Raw genomic sequence first — 26,474 nt, forward strand, 5'->3', positions numbered from 1 at the left:
GGATTGCAGATGTGTTCCACCAAACCTGGTTTGATGAGGTGCTGAGGGTTGAACCCAGAGATTCAGGCATGCTAGGCAAGTATTTTATGGATTGAGCCACATCCTTGGTCTCTAGTTTTAACAGGAGTCCTCACGGGTGTGTCAGGGTGGTTATCTGAGGAGTAAGGCAGCTTGAGCTGGTGTATAAATGTGATGAAGGTCTCAAGCCACTAAGAGTGGCAGGTGCATTAGGCAAGGGTCACTGTGTAGTAAGAAAAAGCACCAGGGAAACACCAGAAAGAGGAAACTGTCCACTTTGAGGCATTCATGAGTCCATGGGTGTGTGTGTGTGGTAAGGTTGGAAAGATCATTTATAGCCAGAGTTTACATCCCACTGCCTGCTTGGCACCTCAGCTTGGAAATGCACTAATTATCTTTATGTGGCAGAACTATTGGCACCCCAAGCTCTTCTTACCCAGTATTTCAAATCCTAGTAAATGTTCCTAGTGCCTCAGCCTGAAACAAAGAGAATTTCATCTCTTCTCATCCAACTCATCAGCAACTTCTACCTCCAAAATATATCCTCATTCTGACTCTTCTGCCTTCTCCGTGACTACTACCATGTCCCACCACACCTGGTTCTAATCGTGTGGTCCTGGATCAATTTTCTTGAGATAGGTTATATCCCCTTGCTTGCTCAAAATGCTCTTACTGGAGCTGGAGGTGTAGCTCTGTGATGGGATGTGTGCTTAGTGGGCCGGAGTAGCTCCTGGGCTCTCCCTGTCATTCTCCTCTCCCAATTGCCCACAGTGCTCCGCCCATACTGCAGCTTTCTTTGCCTTCCCACATTGCATCTCGACAGTTGCTGTTCCCTTTGCCCCAGACGCCACTCCCTGAACCCCAGATACTCTTTGTCCCTTAGATCTTTTCTTGTTGACCCCTCATCGCTCAAATGTCAATTCTGATGCCACAATTATAGAAGGGTCTTCCTTGATTCCGGAGTTCCACGATGCTCAGGTTGACTCATAAGTGACTCACGAGTATATTCAATTTCAGAAGCTCTGGTCCAGCAGGATGCAGAATTCCTGAGGGATAAAGGTTATGAAGTTGGCAGGCTGAGGTTGCTCAGTCTGTAGGACAGAGAAGAGGGGTGTCCCTCAGACAGAGGGATGTGGTTCCGAGGTCACAGAGCAGTCAAGAGGCAGTGAGCACCTTCACCACGACAGTCTTGATGAAACAGCTGCCGGGCTAGCAAGACCATTTGGGCACCCACCCTTTTCTGGATTGTTGGTAATTGGACACGCTCGCCTCCTTGTGCCGCAACACTCGACTCACTCACATTTACCTCAGGGATTGCCACTGGCTCTCCGGGGGCTTCTTGGAACATCAGCCCATTTGGGTGGTTTTTTATACGGCAACCACAAGCCAAGCGGACTTCAGGAGCCATGCTCTTTGGGCCTTCTGTACTCTCTGCCCTTTGAATAACTTTTGGCATTTCTGTTTTCCCCTGAGCACACCCTTTGGTGAGAGGGATTTCCCATTTTCCTGTCTTCTCTTTGTTTTTGCCTCATGTCAGGAGGAAGGACTTTTGCCCTGTCCTTCTCTGTCCAGCAGACAGGCAGGTTCTGTTCCTGCTTAGTCTTCCCAATCGTCTTGTGCGCTCCTTCCTCCTCCTCATGTCTCCCGATGACCTTTTCCTTCGCGTTTTCTCAACATGGAGCTGTTTAGGGCAGAGCTCTGTCTTCAGACCCGCCATTTGTTTTTGCCTTCTTTGGACGCTCACACACCTCTCCATTTTCTTTCTGTCTCTTTTATTTAATCTGGAAGTCTTACATGGCCAATAAATGATGATGGTGGAGAGATACCTATGGCTGCTTGTTTGTGACAGCCCAGGCTGGCTTTGAACTCTCCTCAGCCCTTTACCTCCACCTCCCAAGTGCTGAGATTATAGGCACGTGTCAACATACCTGGTACCCTGTAACTGTTCTTACCCGAACTCTTGATGGTCAGAATGTGAACATTTTATAACTTGACATAGACTTTCTTACCTTTTAGTTAATAGACTTGATTTTTTTTAAAGAGCAGTTTTAGAGTTATAACAAAACAGAGCAGAAAGTACAGCTCCCTCACCCACTCACAAAGCCTCTGTCATGGTCACTGCCGTCTACTAGAGTGGTACATTTGTTAGAATCCATGGACCTACACTGACGGCACCTTGTCACCCAGGTCTGGGGTTTACAATGTGTTCACTGTTGGTGGTGTACTTTCTAAAGGTTAAACAGACATGATGGGACTGTCCACGCTTACAGTGTCACACGGCTGCTTTCTCCACCTGAAAAATCTTTCTTTGTCCACAAATTCAGCCCTCCATCTTTCCTAACTGTGGGTGGCCATCTTTCTGTCTCCATGGTTCTAACTTTCCCAGATAACCTCATGGTAGAGATCAGACAGCCGTAGCCTTCGGGTGGCTTCTCTCGGTCATGTGTCTTTAAGATGCTTTCACATTTTCTTGTGGCTTGATAGCTCATGATTTTTTAGTGCTAAGTAATATTCTACCATGTAGATCTTTAGTATCTTTTTCAACTCCATTTCCTGGACTGGAGGCTAGCAGGGTAATCGGAAGCACAAGCTGAAAGAATCCACGGTAATAGCTATTATGGCTATTTAGTGAGTGCTTAGTACCAGGTACTCTTCAGAGTACCCCTCAGCACGTCGTCCTTTGTAAGCCCTTGACAAAGGGCTATCAATAGTCTTACTTTACAGATGGGGACTGAGGCCCAGGGATTTAAGTTATTGTTCAAGGCCACATGTACAGGAAGGGATCTCCCTGGGACTTCAACCCAGAGCTTCTGACCTCAGGTCTTAAGACAGACATATATTTCACAACAGGGACATGATCAGAGAAATGTGTCACAAGGCTGTTCTGTCATGCAAACAACGTAGACACTACTTGCACAAGCTAGGACAGTTATGACATCCCTGAGCTGTGTCGTCTTCTGAGACCACCCTTGTACAGCAGCCCATGTTCATCTTTATGGAGCTCTGGACTGCAGTTGACGTGCCCCTTCCCAAGAAGGGAAGCATTGTTCTCCCACCATCCCCAGATGTTGCCTCTTCCTAATGTCAATATGTTTATGTTAGGGCTATTGAAATGATAAGGGTGCCTTTCTTTTCTGATGAGAAATTCAGAGCACCATGCTGCTCAGAAATTAGCAGTACTTCTCTGATGTGCTGTGGAACTGGAGCTGTGAGCCTTGAGTATAGAGGTTCGGCCTTACTCTGGAGAGAGCAGTGATCAGTTGCTAGTCACCCACCCGGTGGGTCATCCCATCTATGGGCACAATGACCCTCCGAGGAAGCAAAAAGATAGATGTGCCCAGTGGGTCATCCCATCTATGGGCACAATGACCCTCTGAGGAAGCAAACAGATAGATGTGCCCCTAGGGCCTCACAGTGCTCCCCAATGCTCCTCCCCATATTCTGTGGTACCCTGCCAGCAATGGGTCAGCATGTCCAACCCCGGGAGCCTGAGTCTGTATCTGGATGGCAGCTGTGTGGGTGCTGCCTTTACTATGGCCCTGACATAGTACACTTGCACACGTACGTGTACACACACACACACACACACACACACACACACACACACACACACACACGAGTTCACCCTAGCTCCAATGGCGGGTGGTTCAGCCTGGGCAGATCTGCTCACTCCCTGTCCCCTCCACTTCCTTCTGCCCTGGATTTCCAGACAGAGTCAAAAATGGGTTCACATCAAATAAGGTTTGGTTTCCTTTAGTGTAATTTTCCATTTATAGCTGGTCTTCTCTTGAAAGGCTCTGTCCTCCTCCGTCTTTTTTTCTTTTTCCTTTGGGGTGTTCAGGATAAACTCCTGGATTTTTTTTTTTTTTAAATCCTGTGGTCAGCCAGCTAACCAGTCATTCATTCAGAATGTCTCCAGAAAACCAGTGGTTACCTTTACAGACATTTACGCTAATTTCCACGGCTTCTGAGACCTCCTTCTGGCTTCGTGCCCACAGACTCATGGGAACTGCTGAACAGAAGCATTCAGCTAGCCTGCTAGGTCCTTCTCTGAGGAGCAGAGGATAAGAGTGATGTGAACAGTGGAGACCGATGGGGTCGTAAGGCTCATCCGGTCCCTCACAGTGGGGCTACAGAGGAAGACGTGAGCTCAGGGATGTGAAGACCACTATCAGTTGCACCCATTGGGAGTTAGGTGGCTGACTCTGCTGGCCTTGTGTTTCGCCACATCAGCCTTCCGCCGGCCCCATAGACACTGCTGTCGTTAGAGTGTGAAATGTCTCCCTTAGGCTAATGTGTCTAAACATTTGGTCCCCAGTGGGCGGCTCTGTTTTGAACAGTTGTGGAATCTTTAGGTGAAGCCTTGCAAGAGGAAGTGGGTCCTCTGGGGAGCTTTGCTGTCTGTCCCACCCCATCGGCTCTTAGCTTCCTGACTACTGACAGAATGTGACCAGCTGCCTCACACTCCTGCTGCCACAGTGGACTGGATCCCTTTTAAACCCCAGTCCATAGTAAATCCTTCTTCCCATCAGTTGTTCTTGTCAAGTCCTGGGCCACAGTGACAAGTAACTAATACAGTTATACTCTCTGATCTCCCGCCGCCGCTGCTGCCGCTGCCACCGCCGCCGCCGCCGCCACCTTTCCGTCCCTCACCTGCTCTTCCCTCACCCCAGCCAGATGTGGCATTACAGCTGCACAGTACCACCTGCCTCTCTCTCCTCCACAGTGCCGGTCAGAGCACAGTTACATTTCGACTGTTACGTGAGTAATTTTCCAACTAACCTCTGGCTGTCGCCCCAGACAGTAACTCCACAACCTGCTCCCTGCTGTGGCCATCTCTCCTTGCACTTGCCCAGGCTGTACCAAAATGTTCTGTTTGCCATGTCTCACTCTCTGCCTGTGCATTTCCTGAGGGTGGTGTCCGGGTCTTTTCCTAACACTCTGCTCAGCTCAATAAATATTTGGTGAGTTGGGCTGAATGAACTGGGTTTAATTGAACAATGTGACTTCAGAAAGGGCACCCGATTCGGGGTGGTGGTGGCGCACACCTTTAATCCCAGCACTCAGGAGGCAGAGCTGGGCTGATCTCTGTGAGTTTGAGGCCAGCCTGGGTGACAGAGTGAGTTCCAGGAAAGGCACAAAGCTACACAGAGAAACCCTGTCTCAAAAAAACAAAACAAAACCCAGACAAAAAAACAAAACAAAACAAAACAAAAACAAACAAAAAAAGTCGCCTGAAATGTTGGAACTTTTGATGCAGCAACCCTACAACACACAGCCCTCTCCCAGATGTCTTGGAAAGCAGAATGGTTTTAGAAAGAATGGTAGCTTTCTTAAAAAGCCAGGGTTACTGATGGTGAAGAGAGAGGTAGTCCGCTGAGCTGTGAGCAGTACACTAGGACACACAATTTTCCCCAAGAAGCATCAGTATTGTGGTTGTGAATCTGAGAGGATCTCTGTACCCCTCCAAGGTCCAGATGGCGTCTAGGGAAAGTCTGGGCAGAAGGAACTAATGACCACTCACTGGACATTGTACGGAATTTGGTTCCTCGGAGCCCTTGGTCTCGCCTGGGTCATTTTTCATATCTCTCTTGCCTGACCTTATCTAGCTCATCTGCCATATTATCATCTACTGTCTTCTACTCCATACGTACTGAGGCCTGGCTAGGACAGCCTGGTGGATCCCTCTGTCTGACAGATGGGCCCCTGCATGAGAAAGAAAGGAGAAGGGGGCTCTGTTTCTGCCCGCAGGAAGAGCAGGAGGAGCGGGGCAAGGCAGCTAGGCAGGAGCTGAGGGTAGCAGACCCGTGGCTCACCCAGCACGGTTTATGGACTTAGTGCCAGGTAACCGCAGACTCCCACATCCAAATGGTCCCAGCCTCTGCTCTCGGAGAGCCAGGGAAAACAGTTATTTGGAAAAGTTGTTTCCTTTCGTGCTGGCTCCTCACTGTCATCACGGCAGACCATGGTCCTTCTGAGCCTGACTGGCCCCCTTTAAGGATGCTCGAAGGAAGCAAGCCACTTCGGAAGCATGAGGTCTAAATTTAACAGTCGCAAGGCAGCACAGATTAATGCCCGGCCCGCAGTAAGCAGTTAGGGTGCTGGGAGATTTCCAAGTACTTCACAATAAACACTCTTGCCCAATTAGCATGCGTAATGTGCAAAGTGACGCTGTTCATGGCTTGCCCTCCTCAGAGACCCTTTCCAGCACATGTCCTGTCACACAGTAGGTACTCACGAATACTACCACAGAGTCGGGAGGCTGCCAACTCTGCTAAGTGGCTAGAAAACTTCATCCCAGGCACACTTTGCTCACACGCACTGTGTAGTGAGTAGCATTGTGCTTTTCTGCTTTGATCTCTAGACTTATATCCTGTATATCCAAAGTTATGGATTTTCTTCCTGGCCGTTAAAGAATGTAAATGGAATTCTAAGGGCTTGAAAGTCACCAAGGACTCAGTCCTGGGGAGGAGCAGAGCCCTGCCCAACCTGAAAAATTTATGAAGAAAACACCTTGGGTTGTCAGTGGCTTCGACATCAAAAAACCAAAGGTTCGCTGATGTTAGTGTTGGTTGGAGAGCTTGAGCTAGCTGCCTTTGAAAAACTAAATAAAATCAGGCTCCTCCTCCCTTGGCTAGGTTGGAATTGGGGTGGGTGCAATGTAGCCTAGGGCCAAAAGAGGGCGCCCTCAGACAAGTGTGCCGCCACTGCAGTGAGAGCCAGGGGTCTTTGCACTTGGCCGCTGTATTTTTTTTTTCTTTCTTTCTCTGGATGCTTTGTGTTCTCTGCAGGGAGCAGAGAGTGTTTCCCCACTCTATGCCAAAGATAATCGTGTGAAAATATAATTAAGCTGACCTCACATGTTAAATACCAAATCTCAGGGATATTGTCATGTCCACAAAACATTTTAATGGACTTGAATCTTGGCTGGCCCTGAAGTCTGTGAACAAATACCATGCCACACTCTGATAGTCTACACATGCCGTGAGGAGTCAATGTCTCTCTCATTCACATGTTGACTGGGTGTAGAAGATGGTCACACTGAGACGATAGACTTATTTTATGTCTTTGAGGAATGTTTCCTTCTTAGCCGCATTAATCAGAGTTACTTTTGCATAAATACATCCTCTACAGCCTACATCTTAATTAAAAATAAAACAGTGCAGTCATCAAGTTGGAATACTTTAAAATCCTTGCTTTTGTTTTACAAACTTCCTTGGGGAGGGTATATTTTCTTCCCTGCACTTTTTTTTCCTCCCTTCTTTTATTTTTTTAATTTTTAATTTATTTTTATTTTACAAGCATTGGTGTTTTTTCTGCGTGCATGTTTGTGTGAGGGTGTTGGATCCTCTGGAACTGGAGTTAAAGACAGGTGTAAGCTGCCATGTGGGTGCTGGGAATTAAACCTGGATCCTCTGGAAGAACAGCCAGTGCTTTAAACCACTGAGCTATCTCTCCAGCTCCTTCCCTGCACTTTTCATTCTCAATCCTTCATGGGAGAGTGGACAAATTCAAGGAGCCCTTTTGGGAAACAGCATGCTTATGCACAGAACCATGGGGTGCGAGCCAGTGTTAAAAATTTCTCCCACAGAACAACTCACACAAATACCCTAAGATGTGGTGTGAAAATCACTGCAGAACTGTCTGCAGAAGAAAAAAAAAAACTAAAACCATGATATATCAACAATGGAGTGATAAAAGAAGTTATTAGCCAAGCAAATGATAGACATACAGGAGCATTTAAGAGGAGAGGAAATGGAATCTTTAGCTCAGTATGTGTGGAAATATCTCATGACTGCTTTAGGAATCACTGTGTGTTAAGGACATGGAAAAAAGGACTGAAGAAGTGAATTCCTCAAGGAAGTGGGATGGATGGGTGAGGAGAACTCGACTTTATTACTCTCCCGGTCTCCAGCCCTGAGAAGTCCGCTGCCGCTTCCTCCAGGATGTCCTGATTGTCCTTGTCACTCTGTTACATTGCCTTTGCTCCTATGCAGGTCCCTGCCCCCTGAAGAATTCTCCCAGGTCTCTCGCCTGCTCCGCTCTCAGCTTCTCATCTGAGCTTCCCGGAGGAAGTCAGCACAGTGGCTAGAACTTTGAATCCCACCCTAGACAATTCTCCCTTCTCTCATCTCTCCAGTAACTCTGGCTTCTGGCTCTTTCTTTAACGCTGTACCCTGGCTTCTATTCCTTTAGCCACTCTTTGAAGTGTGGCAACCCCAGGCACCCATCTTAGTGAGTCTTTAATAATATACACATTCTCTCTGAGTGCCCTTGCCCACCCCAGAGACAGCCATGTCTTCCAGATTCCGTCCTGGCCCCCACCCTAGTCCCCCAGAATCACAGCTCCCACCACCTCCCAGGAGCATCTCTAGGCAGGTCTAAGGATGGTACTAAGAAAATACTGTGGTCACCAAGGACTCATTCCTGAAGGGGAGGGGGAGCTCTGCCCCACCTGAAAATACCCCACTGGCCTCCCCTTCTTACCCTAGCCTTTGATTGATGGCTGTTCAGTGCTTGCAAAGTCACTCAAGGAGCAGATGCGGCTACATTTCCTGTCTCCGACTGCTCACAGGCATCTGGTCAGGATGCTACCGATCACATTTCTGTCTGCCGTCATTGTCATGGCTCAGGTCAGTGAATTCCCGACTTAGCAATGGAAGCTGCTTCTACATGTTCTCTTCCTCTTCCTCTTCCCTCACCCACAGCACTGCCAGCCTTTCCTTGTAAACCACAGATCTGATTGTGCCTTGCCCTTGATCAAATATCTACTGTTAGTTATCCTTGCCTAGAGGCCCAGCCCGAACTTTGCAGCGTGGCTTGAATGAATACAGCAGCCTTCATTTATTCAAGCAACAGACTAGGTACCAGAGGTGAGTGAGGCCTTAGAGATACCGTTACCTTTGTGATCAGCTGTGGTCCTTGTACTGAGAGGACCACACTGTAGCAGGGGCACACACACACTCACACTCACTTACACATACTGACACACGTGCTTTATCATCAAAGGACACACACAAAAACCAGCGGGTTGAGTTTGGAGGACATTCTCTTCACTATCAAGGGGCCAAGCAGGAATAAAGAGCAAGACTGACAGACAAGACTCCTTGAAGAGTAACATGCAAGCCAAGGCCAGAAGGAAAAGAAGGGGTAGGGTGCAGAGAGCCATATCTATGGCATCGATGTGTACTGTCTCCTGAGGGGTGGGGGCTTCTTTTGACTGCACTACTCACAGTGGGGAGCCTCCTGGACATTTGGGTTGCCAATGGCTGGCACATAGTGAGTTAAAACCTGTAAGACAGGCTGGAGAGACGACTCAGCAGCTAAGAGCACTGACTGCTCTTCCAGAGCTCTTGAGTGCAATTCCCAGCACCCATGTGGTGGCTCACAACCATCTATAATGGGATCTGATGCCCTCTCCTGGCATGAAGGCATACATGCAGATAGAGCACTCATACCTAAAAACAAAACAAAACAAGACAAAACAAAACAAAACAAAAAAAAAGAAAAAACAAAAACAAAAAAAATACATAAATAAAACCTTTCCCAAAAACCCTATAAGATGAGAAACTGGATGGATACATGGATGAATGGACACATGTATGCATGGGTAGAAAAATGTTAGCTGAGAAGTATGGTGTCTTTTAGGAACAGTTACAAAACCAACAGGACTAAAGCCTTGAAACAGACAGTATTGGCTGGTGTGTGTGCAAGATGGCTAAAATGAGTTCTCAGGCTCTCTACCACTTTGGTTAACTACTTTTTTTTTTTTTTTACATTAGTATGCACTTTACAAATGGAAGCATTTAAAAAAAAAAGATTTAATTTATTTATTATGTACACAGTGTTCTGTCTGCATGTATGCATGCATACATACCAGAAGAGGGTGCCAGATCTCATTACAGATGGTTGTGAGCCACCATGTGGTTGCTGGGAATTGAACTCAGGACCTCTGGAAGAGCAGCCAGTGCTCTTAACTGCTGAGCTATCTCTCCAGCCCCTAGAAGCATTTTTGTATTTGTCTTCAAGGAACAGCTCTTACTTGGCCTCATGGGTAACTGTTTGTTGTTTGTTTATTTGTTTGTTTGTTTAGCAGAACAGAGAGAAGCAGTGTACTTAGCGGCTAAGCGCCCAGTTTCCTGCAGTTAAATCAAATGCTGGCCTAATCTTTTACCCAGATCCTGGGAAACCTCACAAGGCTCCAGTTGCTTTGTCTATGAAGCATGTACGGCCATCTCTGCTTGCAGAGGCTTGCTGGGAAGATTCGGACACATGGGGAGAGCTGGCCTAGCATTTGGGACAAAGTAAAATCTCAAAAGCCAGCCAGGCTGTAGCAGGGGACTGGTGTTTCCTTAAGCTTGGCCCATCTCAGTGCCTCTGCATGGCTTTTGGAAGGAATGGCCACCAACGACAACAGGCATATATACTTAGAGCTGGTTTTGCTGGTCAAAGAGGGGCATTTGCTTGGCTTTAGAGTCCCCTTGACTGTTCTTCTCTGAAAAGGGCTGAGGACATCAACACTAATTGGACATGTCATCTCATCAGCAAGGTGCAGGGGACTTGCTCATGAGCCAGCTGCTAAAAACCAGGGCCGTGGGTTCCCTATAGAACATGGCTGCTGCTTCTTGTATCCAGGCCCTTAGGTGGCTAAAAACACCTTGGCTATCATCCTTCTTTCTTAGGCCATCTTCAAAGTGGGGGACACTTTGTCCCTCAGACTTCTCCAGCCTCACCCTCCCTGACCCTTTCAGAGGTGATGGGAGAAAGGAGCCGGGGTCCCTCTGCCTCTCTAAGAGAGAAGAACTTGCCCCCCAGAAGGTCCTTCAGCACCCTTGCTCTGGGTCTCAGCCCTTCGCTTGCCTTGGTCTGCCCATTCCTTTGCCTTTATGACTCAAACTGGGGCTTTTGGTCTCTCTTGGCTGTGTCGGGGCTGAGGGCGGCTCCTTGGCTGACCAACGCTTTCTGGCTGTGGGCCTTTGCCTCCCTACCCAGGAGGTCTGGCCGCGACCCCACTGTGGGGTCACTCTACAGTGGCCTCTGGCTCACGTCATGTGGGAACAGTATCAGAGAACACCCACTCACCAGCTGATGGACTCATTCAACCTCAGCATCCCCCTCCCAACCCCCCCCCCCCCCCCCCCCGTGAACTAGCAGAGCAGAGCATACATAATCCCAACACTCAGGAGGTGCAAAGGTAATCCTTGGCTACAGGTGAGTCTGAGATCCACTAGGGATATGTGAGACACTGTCTCAAAAAAATATTTTTTTAAGTTATCTCTAATGCACTTAACAACAGTCCAATGTTAGGTGGGTAACCATATAATCACTTTAAAATGGTGTTTTCTGCTGGAAGATTTTTGTTGTTGTTGTTATGTTTACCATGCTTAAGACAAGACTCAACTCACAGTAGGGTCTCTATAAACGCTCATTGAATGAATGAAACCTTCGTGGAGCTCCAGTCTTAAATGGACTGGGAATTCTTTTTATTTCTTCTTTTTTTTAAATTGGTGTTGGGGGTTCTGGGAGTCTATCCCAGAGCCTTGTACACATTAGGCAAATGCTGTGCCACTGAGCTGCACCCTAATCCTCAGTACATGAATTCTCCACACGCTTGTGGAGCCCCCCAGGCATGTGGAGAGTGTGAATGCAGCAGGCATCTCTGAACCCCACTGGGAGCTTACAACCGAGGAGACCCATATTGAGAGTGTGCACTTCAATGCTGCACACCAATAGTACCAGCAAGGATTGAAAGCATATTGAAATGGCAAGAGTTTCCAAGTTCCTCCGGGTGGGGCCCTGCAAAGGAGTTAGCTGAGTCGAGAGTGTAGTAAGAATGGGTTCTGAAGGGAGAGGCTGAGTGAGGAGGTCAGTGGAGGAGGGGGCAGGCATTGCCAATAGAGAGACCTTTCCAGTTGGGAAGTGTTTCCACGCCGTGATTTTATTGTCTTTCTGAAGCAGAGAGTAAAATCGGAAGGGGAGAATGCCAACTCCCATTCTTCATCTTGGGGAAGACATGGAGAGAGGTGTGGCGGGAAAGGATGAGTCAGTGGCTGGGAAGGGAGAGAGCAAGAGTGTCTGAAGAGATGGGGGGGGGGACTTGATTGGGTGTAATTACCTTTTTCACTGTGGAAAACTAGGGAAGGAGAGCCAAAAGATCAAGGCAGAGAGTGAAGAGATACAGGATGACTACAGGAGTTGGAAGCCTAGAGGTGATTGCCTGTGTGTGACCCGTAGACAATGGGAAAGGTCAAGGGGCCAAAAAGAGCTGGGAAGACATGTCCACTTGCCTTCTTCCCACACAGACATCTCTTCAAGGCACCCTTCTCACCCCGTATTTTCATCATAAGAGGCAGGAATTCTAAGAAACCTTTCAAGAGACGGAGGCGTGAACGGGCCAGGAAGTGATTAAGACATGAATAAGGCTTTGGAAGAAGGCAAGGAGATGCTGAGGGGTTGAGCTGATGAGGGAGGTGAGAGGAGGCAAGGAAGACGTGGGAAGGATGAGGTTCCAGGTCAAAGATGATGCTACAAAATCTGGCACACATCACAGATGGAGGCTGGGAAATGAAGAGATGGGTCAGAAAAAAAAAAAAAAAAAGAAGACCCATCCCAAGCAGGCTTAGGAACCAGGAAGCAAATAGCCAGAGCTCTGAGATCTTCCTGTGGAATTTGTCTGACTGCACAACCCAAGGACAGATGCGTAAATCCCAGGGAAGCAGAGATAAAAAACGAGCCCGGGCCCCAGTGGACCCGGGAGGGAAAGGACGTGACCGAGCAAGGTTCCCCTTTTCCTACAGTTTGGTGGTTCCTTTGTGGTTCCTGTTTGTCAAGCCTAGAAAGAGGAACCGATGACAGTTTGGCTCAATGGTTAGGGCATGGAGTTTGGGCGCAGACTGGATCTGGTCTCTGGGTCTGCCCAGCTACGTCACTTGCTGTGGGTGCACACCCCTCTGTGTCCTCTCAGCCTTGTGTCCTTCCCTGCACTGATGAGATAGTGCTAGGAGTAGAAGCTGGCCTCCTGACCCAGTGGGGTGCCTAGTCTTTCATCACCTCAGATGTACATAGTGTAAGTAGGCTGGCATCTCTAGCATCTCTATGGGACATTGTCCCTCAGTGATGCACAAAATGATTTACAACTTACAGTACCGTAGGTCTGGTCAGATGTGGCAATAGGCATCCAGTGCACAGTAGCCGTGGTTCTGGGTAGCAGTTTGCTGCATGGGGCCACAGATGTCCCATTATCTGCTCTCTGGGCTGGTTAAGCCCTTTACTTGGTGGGTAGGAGCCAAGGCCCTGAGGTCTTGAGTTCATTTCAACTTTTGGGTGATGTCACCTTCCTGACCCCCATTTTCCTCTTCTCCTTCAGACCTCTCCCCTCTACTTGGGAAGTCTCTTTCGTAATCACCATTAAAGCCTTTTGTCTTCAAGAGCAGTGGCTGTCCTAGAGCCTTCCTGTACCTGCAGACACTAGGGTCCTTCCTCTCCACAGTACTCTGGGCACAGGGACTCTTGCAGAGGCTTCTCCCAGGCACATAGAAGAGGCTTCTCTTCATTGGTCCTGGGGAAGGCCCATGGGGAGACAAGCATTACCTGCTCTTCTGTCAATCACTGGTCTGTCTCTTTGCTTCATGGCACTGAGGATGGAGCTACTGACCATTAGCCAGACTGGCTGTCTGTGAGCCCTTCTCTTTGGAGATGAGGCCACCCCCTGCGATGTCTTTTCTAACTGTCCTGTTTCACAGCATGGAATCCAAGGTCAGGAAATCAGCCCTGGATTTACAACTTCGTCAGTAGAGAGCCGCTCTACATGGAGTGTGATAAAAGTCCGATTTTGTTGACTGAAGTTCAGCTGGAACCTCAACTCTATGGTCCTAATATAGAGGACTGGCTCTCTAGTGACATCATGGGGCCTGGAGATGCCCCCAAGAGGCCATGGAACTATAATATCACTGATGATCTGAGGGGCATGTCAGACAAATGCCATCTTCTCAATACTTGGTCCTGATCTGTAGAGAATCCTATGATGCCTTGTTGTAGTATAGTTTTCATGAGGCCCCTAGCAGCATGGCATCAGTGAAGCATCTGGAAAGTGTGGTGTGCTACATGAGACTGGCCAACATCAGTCACTCATTCATCAGTTGGCCCGTCTGTCTGTGCATCCTCTGGCTTGTCTTCCAAAAAACACGGCAGTTAAGCTGAGCTATGGCATACAGAGTGGCATATAAAGATGCCTACATGGCTGATAAGCCAAGCCAAGCTCAAGCCAAGGAAAGAAACAGAACAAATCTACATTCTGTTGCAAAGTGGAGCCACCTGCTGGGTAACTTGTAAAGAATGAAGGTTTACTTAGCTCATGGTTCTGGAGGCTGGGATGCTCAAGGTCAAGAGGTCACATTGAGCGGGGACTCTCCTCTCTCCTCAGAGTTATTGGCAGCACAAGGCATCAGATGGCAAGAGAGACACATTACAGAGTCAGGGTGGACCTACCCTGAGGCTAGTGAGGTGGCTCAGACCCTAGAGGCTTTTGCTACCCTGCCTGATGACCTGAGTTCAGTTCCCAGGACCTACATGGTACAAGGACAGACTTAACTATTGCTAGTTTTCCTCTGACCTCTACACATGTGACATGGCATGTGTTAGTATGTGTGTATGGACATGTGCACACATATAAATAAGCAAATAAATGTAAAAACTGAAAAAGAAGAACCCAACCCTGGAGGTAAGGGTGTAGCTCAGTTGGTAGGGTGCTTTCCTGATATGTATGAGGTCCTGGGTTCCCCTAACCTGGGTGGGTGGCATATGCCTGTATCCCAGTCAGAAGACCAGAAATTCAAAGTCATTTTTCATGGATACATAGTGGATTTGAGAACAATCTGCATTAGAAACTATATATAAACACACACACACACACACACACACACACACACACACACACACACACACACACACTTGAAGATCTACCTCAGAGATAACTCAGTAACTCATCATTCTATGAGGCTGTTCAAGGCCCTCATGACCCAGCCACCTCCCCTAGGGGCTTCCTGGTCCCACCTCTGAATAGTTTACAATGGGGATGATGTTTCAGAATGAGAGTTGGTGGAGACATTCGGGCTATAGCTGCTACCAACCTTAGTCCCCCACGACTGAAGGGACAAAGAAGAGGAAGAACACAATAGGCAGTCTTATCTACCAACAAATATGGCGGACTTGGGAACCCTGAGGAGCCCAGGCTCTGGGTTCCACCCTCCAGCTTCCACCTTACTCATGCCTCAGAAAGAAATGGAGACCGCACCACAGCTGGCCTGCTGGTGGCTGTCTGCATCCAGCTCTCCCACTCTTTCCCTTTCCTGACTTTTCCAACCCAGTGGCCCCTCTGGCCCTGCTCCCACTGACTTGGGATGCCACAGAGGGCCACCCACCCACTCGTGCTCACAAAAGCAGGCCTGTCTGGATCTGAGCAGGGTCACACATGGGGACAGGCCTGGGAGCCACACCGCTCTCCTCTGGGGAAGCTAGGTCTAGTCAGGAGGGAAGAAGAAGAGGCTGTACTTTGTTACAATCTTCCAGCCTGGACGGAGGCAGCCACAACCCGGAGGAAGCCTGGGTCCAAGTAGGGCCGTGTGATGGGACATGCCACTGTCCAAGTCAAATTAGGTCCAAAGAACCTGAACTAACTAAACTACCATCCAAGCCTTTGTGGTAAACCAGTTCAAAACATTTATTTTTTCATTGGAAAGTGGTGTCCTTGTGTCCTAGATTCGTGGTTCTCAACCTGTGGGCTGCAACCCCTTTGGGAGTCAAAGGACCCTTTCACCAAGGTCACATAGCAGATATCCTGCATATCAGATATTTATATTATGATTCATAAACAGTAGCAAAATTACAGTTATGAAGTAACAATAAAAATAATGTTTTGGTTGGAGGGTCACCACAGCATGGAGAACTGAATTAAAGGGTCGCAGCGTTAGGAAGGTTGAGAACCACTGATCTAGATATAGAGTGGAAGAGAAGACATGGGCACTGACAACTGACATTTGTCAAGTCTCAGTGGCTGTGACTTACAGCATGGCCTTGAAGAGGCTGCTCTGGGTTTCCCTGTCCTGTCAGTGAGCCAGCCTGTGAAGGCTGTTGTGAACACGAGGCCTGGCTAGACCCAGTAAGAGAATAAAGCTGGAATCATGCTTAGAGACATGGACTTCAACAGGAGGCTTCCTGGATTTAAAGCCACAAAGTCGGCCGACTGCTCTGAGTCACCTCACCTATAGGCGTAAGCAACCATAATTCCTTCCCTTCATGTTGGTGACCCGGGCAGAGGGAAGCCGCCACCCCAGAGGCTGGCTCATAAGTAAAGCATACATTGTAGAACCTCACCTTGTAGCTGTTATTTTTGCTATTAGGATTATCCAGGATGAATAAGACAGCCTCTGTGTCTTTGAGAGTGGATGAGACATTAAATCACCAACACCGTATCAGGTTCTGCTAAGTGCCACGAGGCTAGTACCAGGAGCTGAGGATACAGGGTAGGGAGCTTTTGTAGGAAAATGAGGTGTCTCTTCCAGAAGGACAAACAGGCTTTGCACATGTGGGAAGAGAATAAAGGAATCACTTGAACCAAGGCCCGTGGGAAAGCAGAGGGCATCTCCCCAGCCTGAGGCCACTGAGCGGCAGGATGTCCGGGGCTCGCGTGAGTTTGAAATTAGCTCATAAAAGACCTCACATGACGTCATTCCATTATGCTTAGACTGTGCAGCACATAAACCAAAGTGAGGCTGGTATAGATATTTTTTGAGAAGCAAGTTTGGAAAATGCTTCTGGGAGGATTACAAGACAGTCTGGTGGAGGGTTCAAGGGCAGGCAGAAGCCATACAGAGCCGGCAGCCCCTCTGTTTCTGTCTTTGAAAACGTCACCCGTCTTCCAGCTCCTGACTAATGTCTGTCTTTTCTCTGTGTGTGCTTATCTGAAGGCACATGTACATATATATGTGTCTGGAGGTCAGAGGACAGCCTCGGAAGTCACCCTCAGGAATGTCACCCACCTCCTTTGAGACAGAGTCTCCTATGGGCCCGGAGCTCAGTGATTTGGTTAGGCTGGCTGACCGCCAAGCGCCAGGGAGCCTCCTGCCTCCACCTCCTCAGTGCTGGGGTTCCAAGAATGTATATCCACACCTAGCCTTTTTGGGAGGGTTCTGGAGATTGAACCCAAGTCCTCATGCATGTGAGACAAGCACTGTACCACCTGGCCAGCTCCCCATCCTAAAGCCATTCTTCTAGATAGCATGCCATTGTAGGTCAGGGCTCTGACACTGCTTTCTCACCATGGTGTCTCAGGAGAGTCCTGGCTGGGCAATAGTTATTGAATTAAAGTTGACCAAAAAAAAAAAAATCCAAAACTTAAGCCATGAATGTTGAAGAGAGAGGATAGAGTTACTTGAAGAGGAAAATGAAGAGGATTTGGCCAATAGGTCATCAGAGCTATCTCTGATTGTGAGGATGGAGAACCATTCCATGGGAGGGTGCAGACTTCTATCTGTAGAGCAAATGCCGAATCTGCCTGTGGGTGTGGCTCAAGTAAGGTGAGGGACAGTCATCCCTCTGTGCATTGACCTTCTGGTAGGCCATGAAGGTGGGCCTGTACAGAGTGGGCGGGGCACAGGCCTGTGGTGGTGAGCAAAGATAGAGATGCAGGAAAAAACTACAGCTTGGGACCTGAAGAGGGGGTGTTACAGAGGACTCAGAACATTGTCCAGAGAGCCCCTGCCCCCACATCCTGCATGCTGTGTCCTAGTGATTGAGGGATGGACCACATTGGAGACGGGCCACAAAGAATCTCAACAGAATGGGAAATGCACACTGGAGCCCCAAAGTTCACTTCAAGACTCTCAGAGTTGCTACTCCTGTCTCTACTGCCCACCGCTCTGAGGTCCCTCCTCTGAAGGAGGCCCACACTACCAACTCTAGGCTCAGAAACTTTCCCTTGATTTCTACTTCATGGATTTTAAGGCCCCCAAGTTTTTGGCCAAGCCTTTAAGTGACCCCAAAGCTGGTATGAAAGGCCTCATTCCCATTATACTCTTCCCCATCTTAGCAGGGTGGGCTCTTCGCTCTTCCCTGTTGTGTGCCAAGAACTCTATGCCCTCATAACTTGGTCCATGCTAGTCTCTTGACCTGGAAGGCCTTTCTCCATCTCTTGCTCATTGACAGCGTTTTTTAAGGACAGGGGGTGGGGGGGGGATGGTTCAGTCAGAAAAGTGTTTGGTGTCCAAGCATGAGGACCTGAGGTAAATCTCCTGTACCCATGAATGGTGGTATAAGCTCATAACCCTAGTGCTGGAAAGACAGAGACAGGAGAATGCCAGGAGCTTGTGGGCCAGATGGATAAGCCCTAATTGGAAAATTCCAGGCTAATGAGAGACCCTGTCTCAATAAACATGGCTTCTGAGGAATGACACCTGAATTTGACCTCTAGTCTACACACATGTGCACACACACACACACACACACACACACACACAATTGTGGTGGTTTGAATAAGAATGGCCCCCATAGGCTCATATATTTGAATGCTTAGTCATCAGGGAGTGACACTATTTGAGAAGGATTAGGAGGTGTGGCCTTGTTGGAGGAATCCGTCACTAGGGGTGGTCTTTGAGCATTCAAAAGCCCATGCTAGGCCTGATATCTTCCTAGCCCCGCCTATGGGTGAGGATGTAGAACTCTCAGCTACTTCTCCAGCCCCATGATTGCTTCCATACCACCAGGCTCTCTGCCATGATGATAAAGAACTGAGCCTCTGAAACTGGGAGCAAGCCCCTAGTTAAATACTTTCTCTTAAAAAGAGTTGCCTTGATCACAGTGTCTCTTCACAGCAAGAGAACAGTGACTGCAACACACACCTGCGCGCGCGCGCACACACACACACACACACACATCTAAATAAATAAAAAAAAGACAAGGTGTATACTTCCAAAGGAGCAACATCAAACCCTTCTAGCTTCCGCACACATATGCACGTGTGCCTGCTGTACATGCACACACACAAACATGCACACAAATAAAATAAAATAGAAAGTCTTCCATCCTCTGAGGCCTGTGTCAAATTTCCCCACCCCCACTACACAAATCTTCTCTTGGTTTCTCTGATAAGCTCCCTCCCTCCCTCTTCCTTTCTCCCCTCCCTCCCTCCTTCCTTTCTTTCCTCTCTCCTGATTTCATGGTGTGTTGCTTCACCTAGTAATACTTCCTTCCTTGACTGAGTGATTGGCTTGTGTGGTGGTTTGAATCTGAACTGACCTCTACAAATGCATGTTTTGAATACTTGGTCCCTAGCCTGTGGTGCTATTTTGGAGGCTCTGGAACATGTAGGAAGTAGTGCCTGGCTGTTGGAAGGTTCCATCTGCCCCTGGTTCCTGCTACAGCCTTGGCTTCCTTGTCAGCCATGGTGTGAGCAGGTGTGAGCAAGCCTTGGATTTACATTCTCACTTTCATGGGCAGATCTGTTCCCGCTATCGTGTTCTTCCCACTACAAGAGACTAAAATCCCTTCAAAATTGTGAACCTAAATACCCCCCCGCCCCTGTTTCTGTCAGATCTTTAGGTCACAGCAGTGAAAAGGAGAAATTAACCCGGCTTGTAATAGTCTGAGAAAAGAAACTCATCTTGTGGTGTTTCTTTTGTGTTAGTGTTTATGCATGTGCAAGCAGATGTGTGTGTGTGTGCGCACACATGCAGTTTTGTACTCGTGTGAGCGAAGTGTGAGAGAAGGCCATCTTCCACTATCATTCCCCACCTTACCTCAAAAGATAAGCTCTAGGCTCTGTCAGTCAGTGCTGCACTCAATGACTAGGATCCACTTGTCTCTGCCCCACTCCCCTCAAATGCCAGCGTTACAGAAGTGTGCAGCCATGCCCGGCTTTTTATGTGGGTTCTGGGGATCGAACTCAGGTTGTCATGTTTGTGCAGCAGACACCGTAGACACTGAGCCATCTCCCTAGTCCCAAGAAAAGCCATTTTATCACTGATCATCCTGCAGTGTGGCAGGCCCCTGGCCAACACCAACCCAGTGCATACCCAGTGTGCGTTAGCATACAGTCAGATGCGGTATCTGCGATCTTGAGATTGAGCAGACACTGCCGCGTGTACTAAGATTTTGGAATGGTTCCCATAGCCAGACGGAAATGGGAAAGCTTGGCCTTGCCGTCAACAGTGCCTCCAGTGGCCGTTAAAAGAAATCCCCCCACAGTTCCACCACGACGTGTTCTAAGAGCTCTGATTTAGAAAAAGAACGTGCTCTACACTCAACTGACCAACTCAGATACACCTGCTCATTTAATCGTCTGCCACCCTCGGGCCCTCCCCGCAGGGCCAGCCAGTGGTTAGATGAAGTGAGGGCTCTCTTTCACTCCTTCCCAGCTTGCGGTTGGTAAGAGAAGCGTCTGCCCATGCTACGCCTCCCGCACAGCCCGCTGAGAACCTACTATGTGCTCGTCATCAGCAGTAGCCTGTTCCCAAAGGCAGAGCACCTCAGGGAAGTTGGCTCTTTCTGTGGTCTGCACAGCAGAGGTGGTTATTTCTGGATGGTTCTCTAAAGCTGAGAGCCATTTAGGATGGCTCTAGACAGTCCGGCTTTCTTTCTTGCTTTCTTTATTCGTTTAGAGTTGAGGAGAGACAGTTACAAAACACAGCTGGCTCTCTGAAAAGGAAGACTAAACTCTTTGTGCAGCTGTGAACAACAGAATTATTTCAGTTTAGCTCTAGGCCAACCAACCTAGTTCTTGGTGAGGAATGAAAAAGGACCACTTTAACGTTTTAGATTTCGACAACGCCCCCTCCCCTCCAATCCCAAATGAGGAAAAGGAGCCATAAAGATAGAGGATATTAAGATTCCTCTTCCTTGGTTTCCACAGAAAAGGATGGGAGAGAGGTTGTTTCCAAATCTGAGAATAAGTGTCTCCCCCACCCCACACCCCACCCCCACCCCCACTTCACAGATTGCTCTACACAACATCCTTCCTGTTAATTCACAGGGACCGAAAGCTCTGAGGAAAGGCTCTCCTGTCGTCACAACACTGTCAAGAGGGCAGGCTGCAAAGACATCTAGTCGCCTAAGTTCAGGACCCACATTTTAGTCCCAATGGGTTTTTTTTTTTTTCTAACTTACCCCATTGCGGCAGAATTACACCAAGAACATACTGGAAAGATGACTAGTGAGTTGCACTGAGGAAATGGGAGGATTTCAAAACATCTCAGCTCCAACTGTTCTGAAGGACAGTGGCTCAAAAACACGCCAGCTGGCCCTTGGAGTATGCTCCCTTTCTGTACTCAAATGAGTTTCCTTTTTTTTTTTTTTTTTTTTTTTTTGGTTTTTCGAGACAGGGTTTCTCTGCGTAGCTTTGCGCCTTTCCTGGAGCTCACTTGGTAGCCCAGGCTGGCCTCGAACTCACAGAGATCTGCCTGGTTTTGCCTCCCGAGTGCTGGGATTAAAGGCATGCGCCACCACCGCCTGGCATATGAGTTTCCTTTTTAATGGTAACATGAATGCTACTGTCTGAATGTGTGTGTCCCCAAATTCACATGGTGAGCTCCCCTCCCTCCCCAAGATAATATTAGAAGGTGAGGACCTTTGGGAGTGAGGAGACCACAGGGGTAGAACCCATGCTCACGGGATTGCTGGGCCACAGAGATCCATCACCCTTCTACTATGCGGGAGAAGAAGTCAGCCTGCTTGAGACACTGGGTCTGATGGCTACTTGATCTTGAACTTCCCAACATTCAGAATCATAAGAAATAAGTTGCCTTCACTTCGGAGTCACTCACACTATAGAATTTGGGGATCAAACTCAGGTTGTCATGTTTGGCAGCAGGTGCTTTTAATCATAGAAACCATCTTGCTGACCTCCCTCAAGACTTTTCTGTGCAGATGTTAAAACATGGTAGTGGAGCTGGGCTGTGTCTCAGTGGTAGAACACTTATTAGCATGTATAAGGCACTTGACAAGTTCAGTCTGCAACACAGCAAGAGAAGCACACACACACACACACACACACACACACACACACACACACACACACATGTTAAAAGCACACACAAAAAACCATAACTTTTTTAAGAATGACAGATTTGAGCTGAGCCTGGTAATGTAATCCTTTAATCTCAGCTACTCAGGAGACTGAGGCAGGAGGATCACAAGACCTGTCAGGGCACTTTAGTTAGGCCCTCATCTCCAAATCAAAAGTGTAAAGAGGACTAGGAAGGTACTTCAGTGGTAAAGCAATTGCCTAACATGCCCAAGCCTTTAGGCTCAAATTGCACTAACACACACACACACACACACACACACACACACACACACACACACACACACACACAAGTGCATTTGCCCCATTTAGGCTTTACACCCCTTCCAAAGATGTAAAGGAGAGAAATTGTACCATGGTGTAGTGAGGATAGTATTTCCATACCTTCTGGAAGATTCAAATGGGGCCAGTGTTGGACAAAAAGCTTACTGTACGTAGAAAGCCAGTCAAGGTAGCAGCTGTAGGCAATAGGCTATCAGGAGTATATATACTCTACTAAGCATCTGTGATGTGGGGGCTGGGTGTTCCTTTGTTCTGTCTTAGGATTGTGGATACAGTTCTGCCAGCCTTTGGAGGGAAAATGTTCAGTGATTGGCAGATTTGGAGCTGCCAGCCTGTTCCTCCTAGGACAGCCCTTGACCTCTGTCTCTCATACTTCTCTTCAGTTTTCCTGCCACCTTGTTGAGTTTGTTTTCCTGCCAGGGGACAAATGATGGCTTAAACCACTGTCATCACGCCTTGCCTCCCACTGCCTGATGGTTCTCCACAGCAGTCAGAACAAAGCCTCAGGTCAGCATGGCTCCAAAGCCACCATCTGCTTATGGCATGCCTCTCAGCCATACCCAGACCACTTCCCCCTCAGTTCCTGGGGTTTCTGTTACATTCTAGAACACGCCAGGCTCCTCCCACCTCAGGAAGAGAAGACTCTCTGCCTACTCATGGCTTCATCTCATCTATCCGCTTCCATCACCTCCTGGAACATTTGTCTCTCTATCCTGTTTATCATCGTCTCCCTGGGCCAAGGCTTCCTTGTCCTCTTTCCAACACAGACCTGTCACCGTCTGCTAATGTCACTAGTTTCTTCTTGGGTGTACTGTCTGTGTGCACGCATGGCATGTGTGTGTGTGTGTGTGTGTGTGTGTGTGTGTGTGCGCGCGCGCGCGCGCGTCCTTTCTCTTACCCTGTCCTTGGCTCTGCGACATTAAAATGTAAATGCCTTGAGAGCAGGGACCACTGCTTGTCTGTCCTTGTAGCCTGTGCAGATTCCCTCAGGAAGTTCATGCTAAATAAATATGAAATGATAGGATGCAGGGGAATGGGGGGGGGGAGACTCTGGGAAGAGGGCTCTCTTTCCGGGCAGCCGTTAGTTGTGGATGGAGGCAGTGTGTCCTGCGTGGTCTTAGCATTACAGTGCAGGTTAAAAATAACCCCCCTGGGTGGAGTGAGGAGAGAGAGGATGGGGAGAGATAATGAGCAACATAAGCTCGCCAACGCAGCCTAGCAGGATGTGAGGCCGGCCAGGAAGAAAAGGATCTGAACACAGGAAAACACTGTCAGGGCTGTCACCATTGACAAATGGACAGCTCTGTGTTCTCCACCAGAAGTCCCACCCTCCATCTGCAATGTATGAGATGCTTTCTTAAGCTGTGTGTGTGTGTGTGTGTGTGTGTGTGTGTGTGCTATATGCATGTACATAAGTTTGTGTGTGTGCAGGTAGGTACACACATGTGCATGTGCATGCATACATATGAGGAGACCAGGCATAGACACTGGCTTCCTCAATACTCTCCCCCTGATTTTTTTTTAAAGACAAAGTCTCTCACTGACCTTGGAGTTCCCTGACAGGGCAAGGCTGGCTGCCCAGTGAATGCCAGGGTCCCTCCTGTCTCTACCCACATCCCTATACCCCTTCCCACTACTTCCCACTACAGTGTTGGGATTACAAATGTGCTCTGTGGTACCCAGCTTTTTATGTTGGTGATGGGGATCCAAATAAAGGCAGGCACTTCATTGAAAGAGCTGTCTCCAATAGCCAAACTAGTGGAAACGCATGAACTGTGAACCAGTGGCTGAGGAGCCCCCGTGGAACTGGACCAGATAAGTGAGACAGTTAATTAGCTTGAACTGTTTTGGGAGGGCCCCAGGTAGTGGAGCCAGGACCTGTCCTTGGTGCATGGACTGGCTTTTTGGAGCCTGGGGCCAATGCTGGGACACTTTGCTCAGCCTTGTTGTAGGGAAGAGGGGACTGGACCTGCCTCAGCTGAGTCTACCAGGCTGGACTGACTCCCCAGGGTAGACCTTGCCTTGGAGGAGGTGGGAATGGGGGATGGATTCAGGGGGAGGTCTGGAGGGTGGGAGGAGGGAGGACGGGGGAATCCGTGGCTAATGTGTAAAATTAAGTTACTTATAAAATAAAAATATTTTTAAAAAAGAAAGAGCCATCTCTGCAGCTCGTAATGCTTTTTAAAATAAGCAAAACAAACAAGCAAAACAAAACACAGCAGTCCCACTGTGTAGTCAGGCAACCTCAGACTCCCAGCCTCTGCCATAGCCTCCCAAGTGCTAGGATTACATATAAGTGCTGTCCTGCCTGATGAAAAGACTTCATGTCACCAGGTCAGGTTAGACAGTCAAGACAATTTCCATCTTACAGTCAAGACGTGTTAAAAGATTTTCAAGTCACTTCCTAGAACAGGGGCCCCCACAGCCCTCAACCGACTGCTGAACTCCGAGAAGGAGCGACGTGATGAGGCCCTCCTTGGCTCATCCTTCTCCTGCCCTCCCTCAGGGCCCATCCATCCAGTGTGAAATCCAAACCTCCCACCCAGCACAGTAGGCTCAGGCCAGCTACCCCAAGGTGAAGCCGCCCTCCAAAGGCTTGGCTCAATCTGGGGCTGTGTAAGGCAGGGAGGGTCAGGTCAATGGGTCACTAGAAACAACTGGGACATTGCCTTAGAAACGCCCTCCCTGCTTACTTGCCCTGCCTGCCTCTGGATCCACCCCGATCCAGCTGTGCAACAAACCCTCAGGCCTCAGTGGGAGGTGGGGGAGTATCAGGGAGGGCCAAAGTGGGACTGGAAGTGGTCCAGCTTCCTTTTGGAGAGTATCAGTCTTCGGTGAGCAGCTGTCTAGAGCCCCAGGAGAGCAGCCAGGTTTACATCCAGATTTCTTGCTGAGCCGCAAGGGTAAAAGATGAGCTGAGGGGGCCATGGATGCAGCCAGCATCACCTCCTCCAGACCTCAGCCTGGAGCCTTTGCCAGACTCCATCTCTCTGTGCTGCTCCAGAAGCCAAGTGATGTGCTCATGGTCACCTGGTGCAAGGCAAGCGGTTCTCAGACCACTGAGACGCTGATCACCACTGGCTGTTTCCATGTCCACGATTCTGAGCTGTCACAAGGGCAGGACAGGGAATGGAAAGCATCAAGGGAGACAGCCGTGCCCTGCTTCATGTATTACCTCCAGTCTGACTCTAGCCCTCCGATTGTCAGGGCTTTCTCATAGAGAGGGAAGCAGAAAGAAGAGTTCTTTAGCTAGCGTCATTAGGAGGGAGGGTGGAGCGTCGGGCAGGCAATGGCTGTGCAGTCTGCCACTATCAGTAGCCCCTGTAGTCTCTGTCACCCCTTTTCAAGTGATCTGAACCCAACACCAAGCCCAGGGTACACTGAGCAGAATTGCCGGGGAGGCCCTGCATTGATGAACCATGGTTCCTTGGGTAGGAAACCCAAAGCCTTGTGTGCATAGGACAAAGGAACAAAAGCCTGCATGTCCTTAGTCATTGTTGGGGACATCTACAGCTCAGTGTGCCAAACCTGCATCTACTCTGGGCTTTGGGCATCAGCCTTCAGGACTTCAGAGAGCTCTGCTGGCTCGTTCTAGTCTCCTGATATGAAGAAAAGCCCAAAGTGACAATCTCCCCTTTTTGGAGGCACAGGATGGGGCTGCCAGAATAAGCAGGGCACGGAGGAAACCTTCATGGTCCAGTACATTTTTTTTTTCTTTAAGTTTAAAAATGTTTGTGTGGAGATTTCCAGAAGCCTTAGCTAAGCTGCAGAGTCTGTCAGTAGTGATAATAGCTCACATTTCATTGAGGAAATGTTAGCTGCTATCTATGCATTGTGTGTTAAAACACTGTGGGTGTTATCTCTAATGTCTAATCCTCTGAGATGGGAACAGTTGACATTGAGGCAGCTCTGACAGGCATTATGCATTTTTACCTGTGTTAACTCACATATTCCTGGCAAGAGCCATGAGGGATAGGTAGGCGCCACTGTAACGTTTATTTAATAAAGCTTTAAACGTTTAACTTGTCTGGGACCACACAGCTATGGAGTGCGGGACCCAGAATTTGAACCCAGACTGTCCTACCCCATAGCCTCTGTCCTT

At 48.6% G+C, this 26,474-nt stretch overlaps 2 protein-coding genes across 6 annotated transcripts in view; one reads left to right on the forward strand and one right to left on the reverse strand.

Annotated features, from left to right (window-relative positions):
- LOC107401216 (uncharacterized) overlaps positions 1–26,474 on the forward strand; it is a 385,225-nt gene that overhangs the window by 300,526 nt on the left and 58,225 nt on the right. The window lies entirely within an intron of this gene.
- The window catches only part of Fgf1 (fibroblast growth factor 1), a 98,040-nt gene that overhangs the window by 50,340 nt on the left and 21,226 nt on the right, over positions 1–26,474 (reverse strand). The window contains exon 1 of one of the 4 annotated variants that reach the window (XM_076555100.1): positions 3,953–4,180. The exons of the other annotated variants lie outside the window; for them this stretch is intronic. The gene's annotated coding sequence lies outside the window, so the exon portion shown is untranslated. Of the gene's footprint in view, positions 1–3,952; positions 4,181–26,474 lie in introns of those variants that run through there. 4 annotated transcript variants of the gene reach the window in all.

This window comes from Peromyscus maniculatus, chromosome 19 (genome assembly GCF_049852395.1).
Source record: "Peromyscus maniculatus bairdii isolate BWxNUB_F1_BW_parent chromosome 19, HU_Pman_BW_mat_3.1, whole genome shotgun sequence".
Taxonomy (NCBI): Eukaryota; Metazoa; Chordata; class Mammalia; order Rodentia; family Cricetidae; genus Peromyscus; species Peromyscus maniculatus.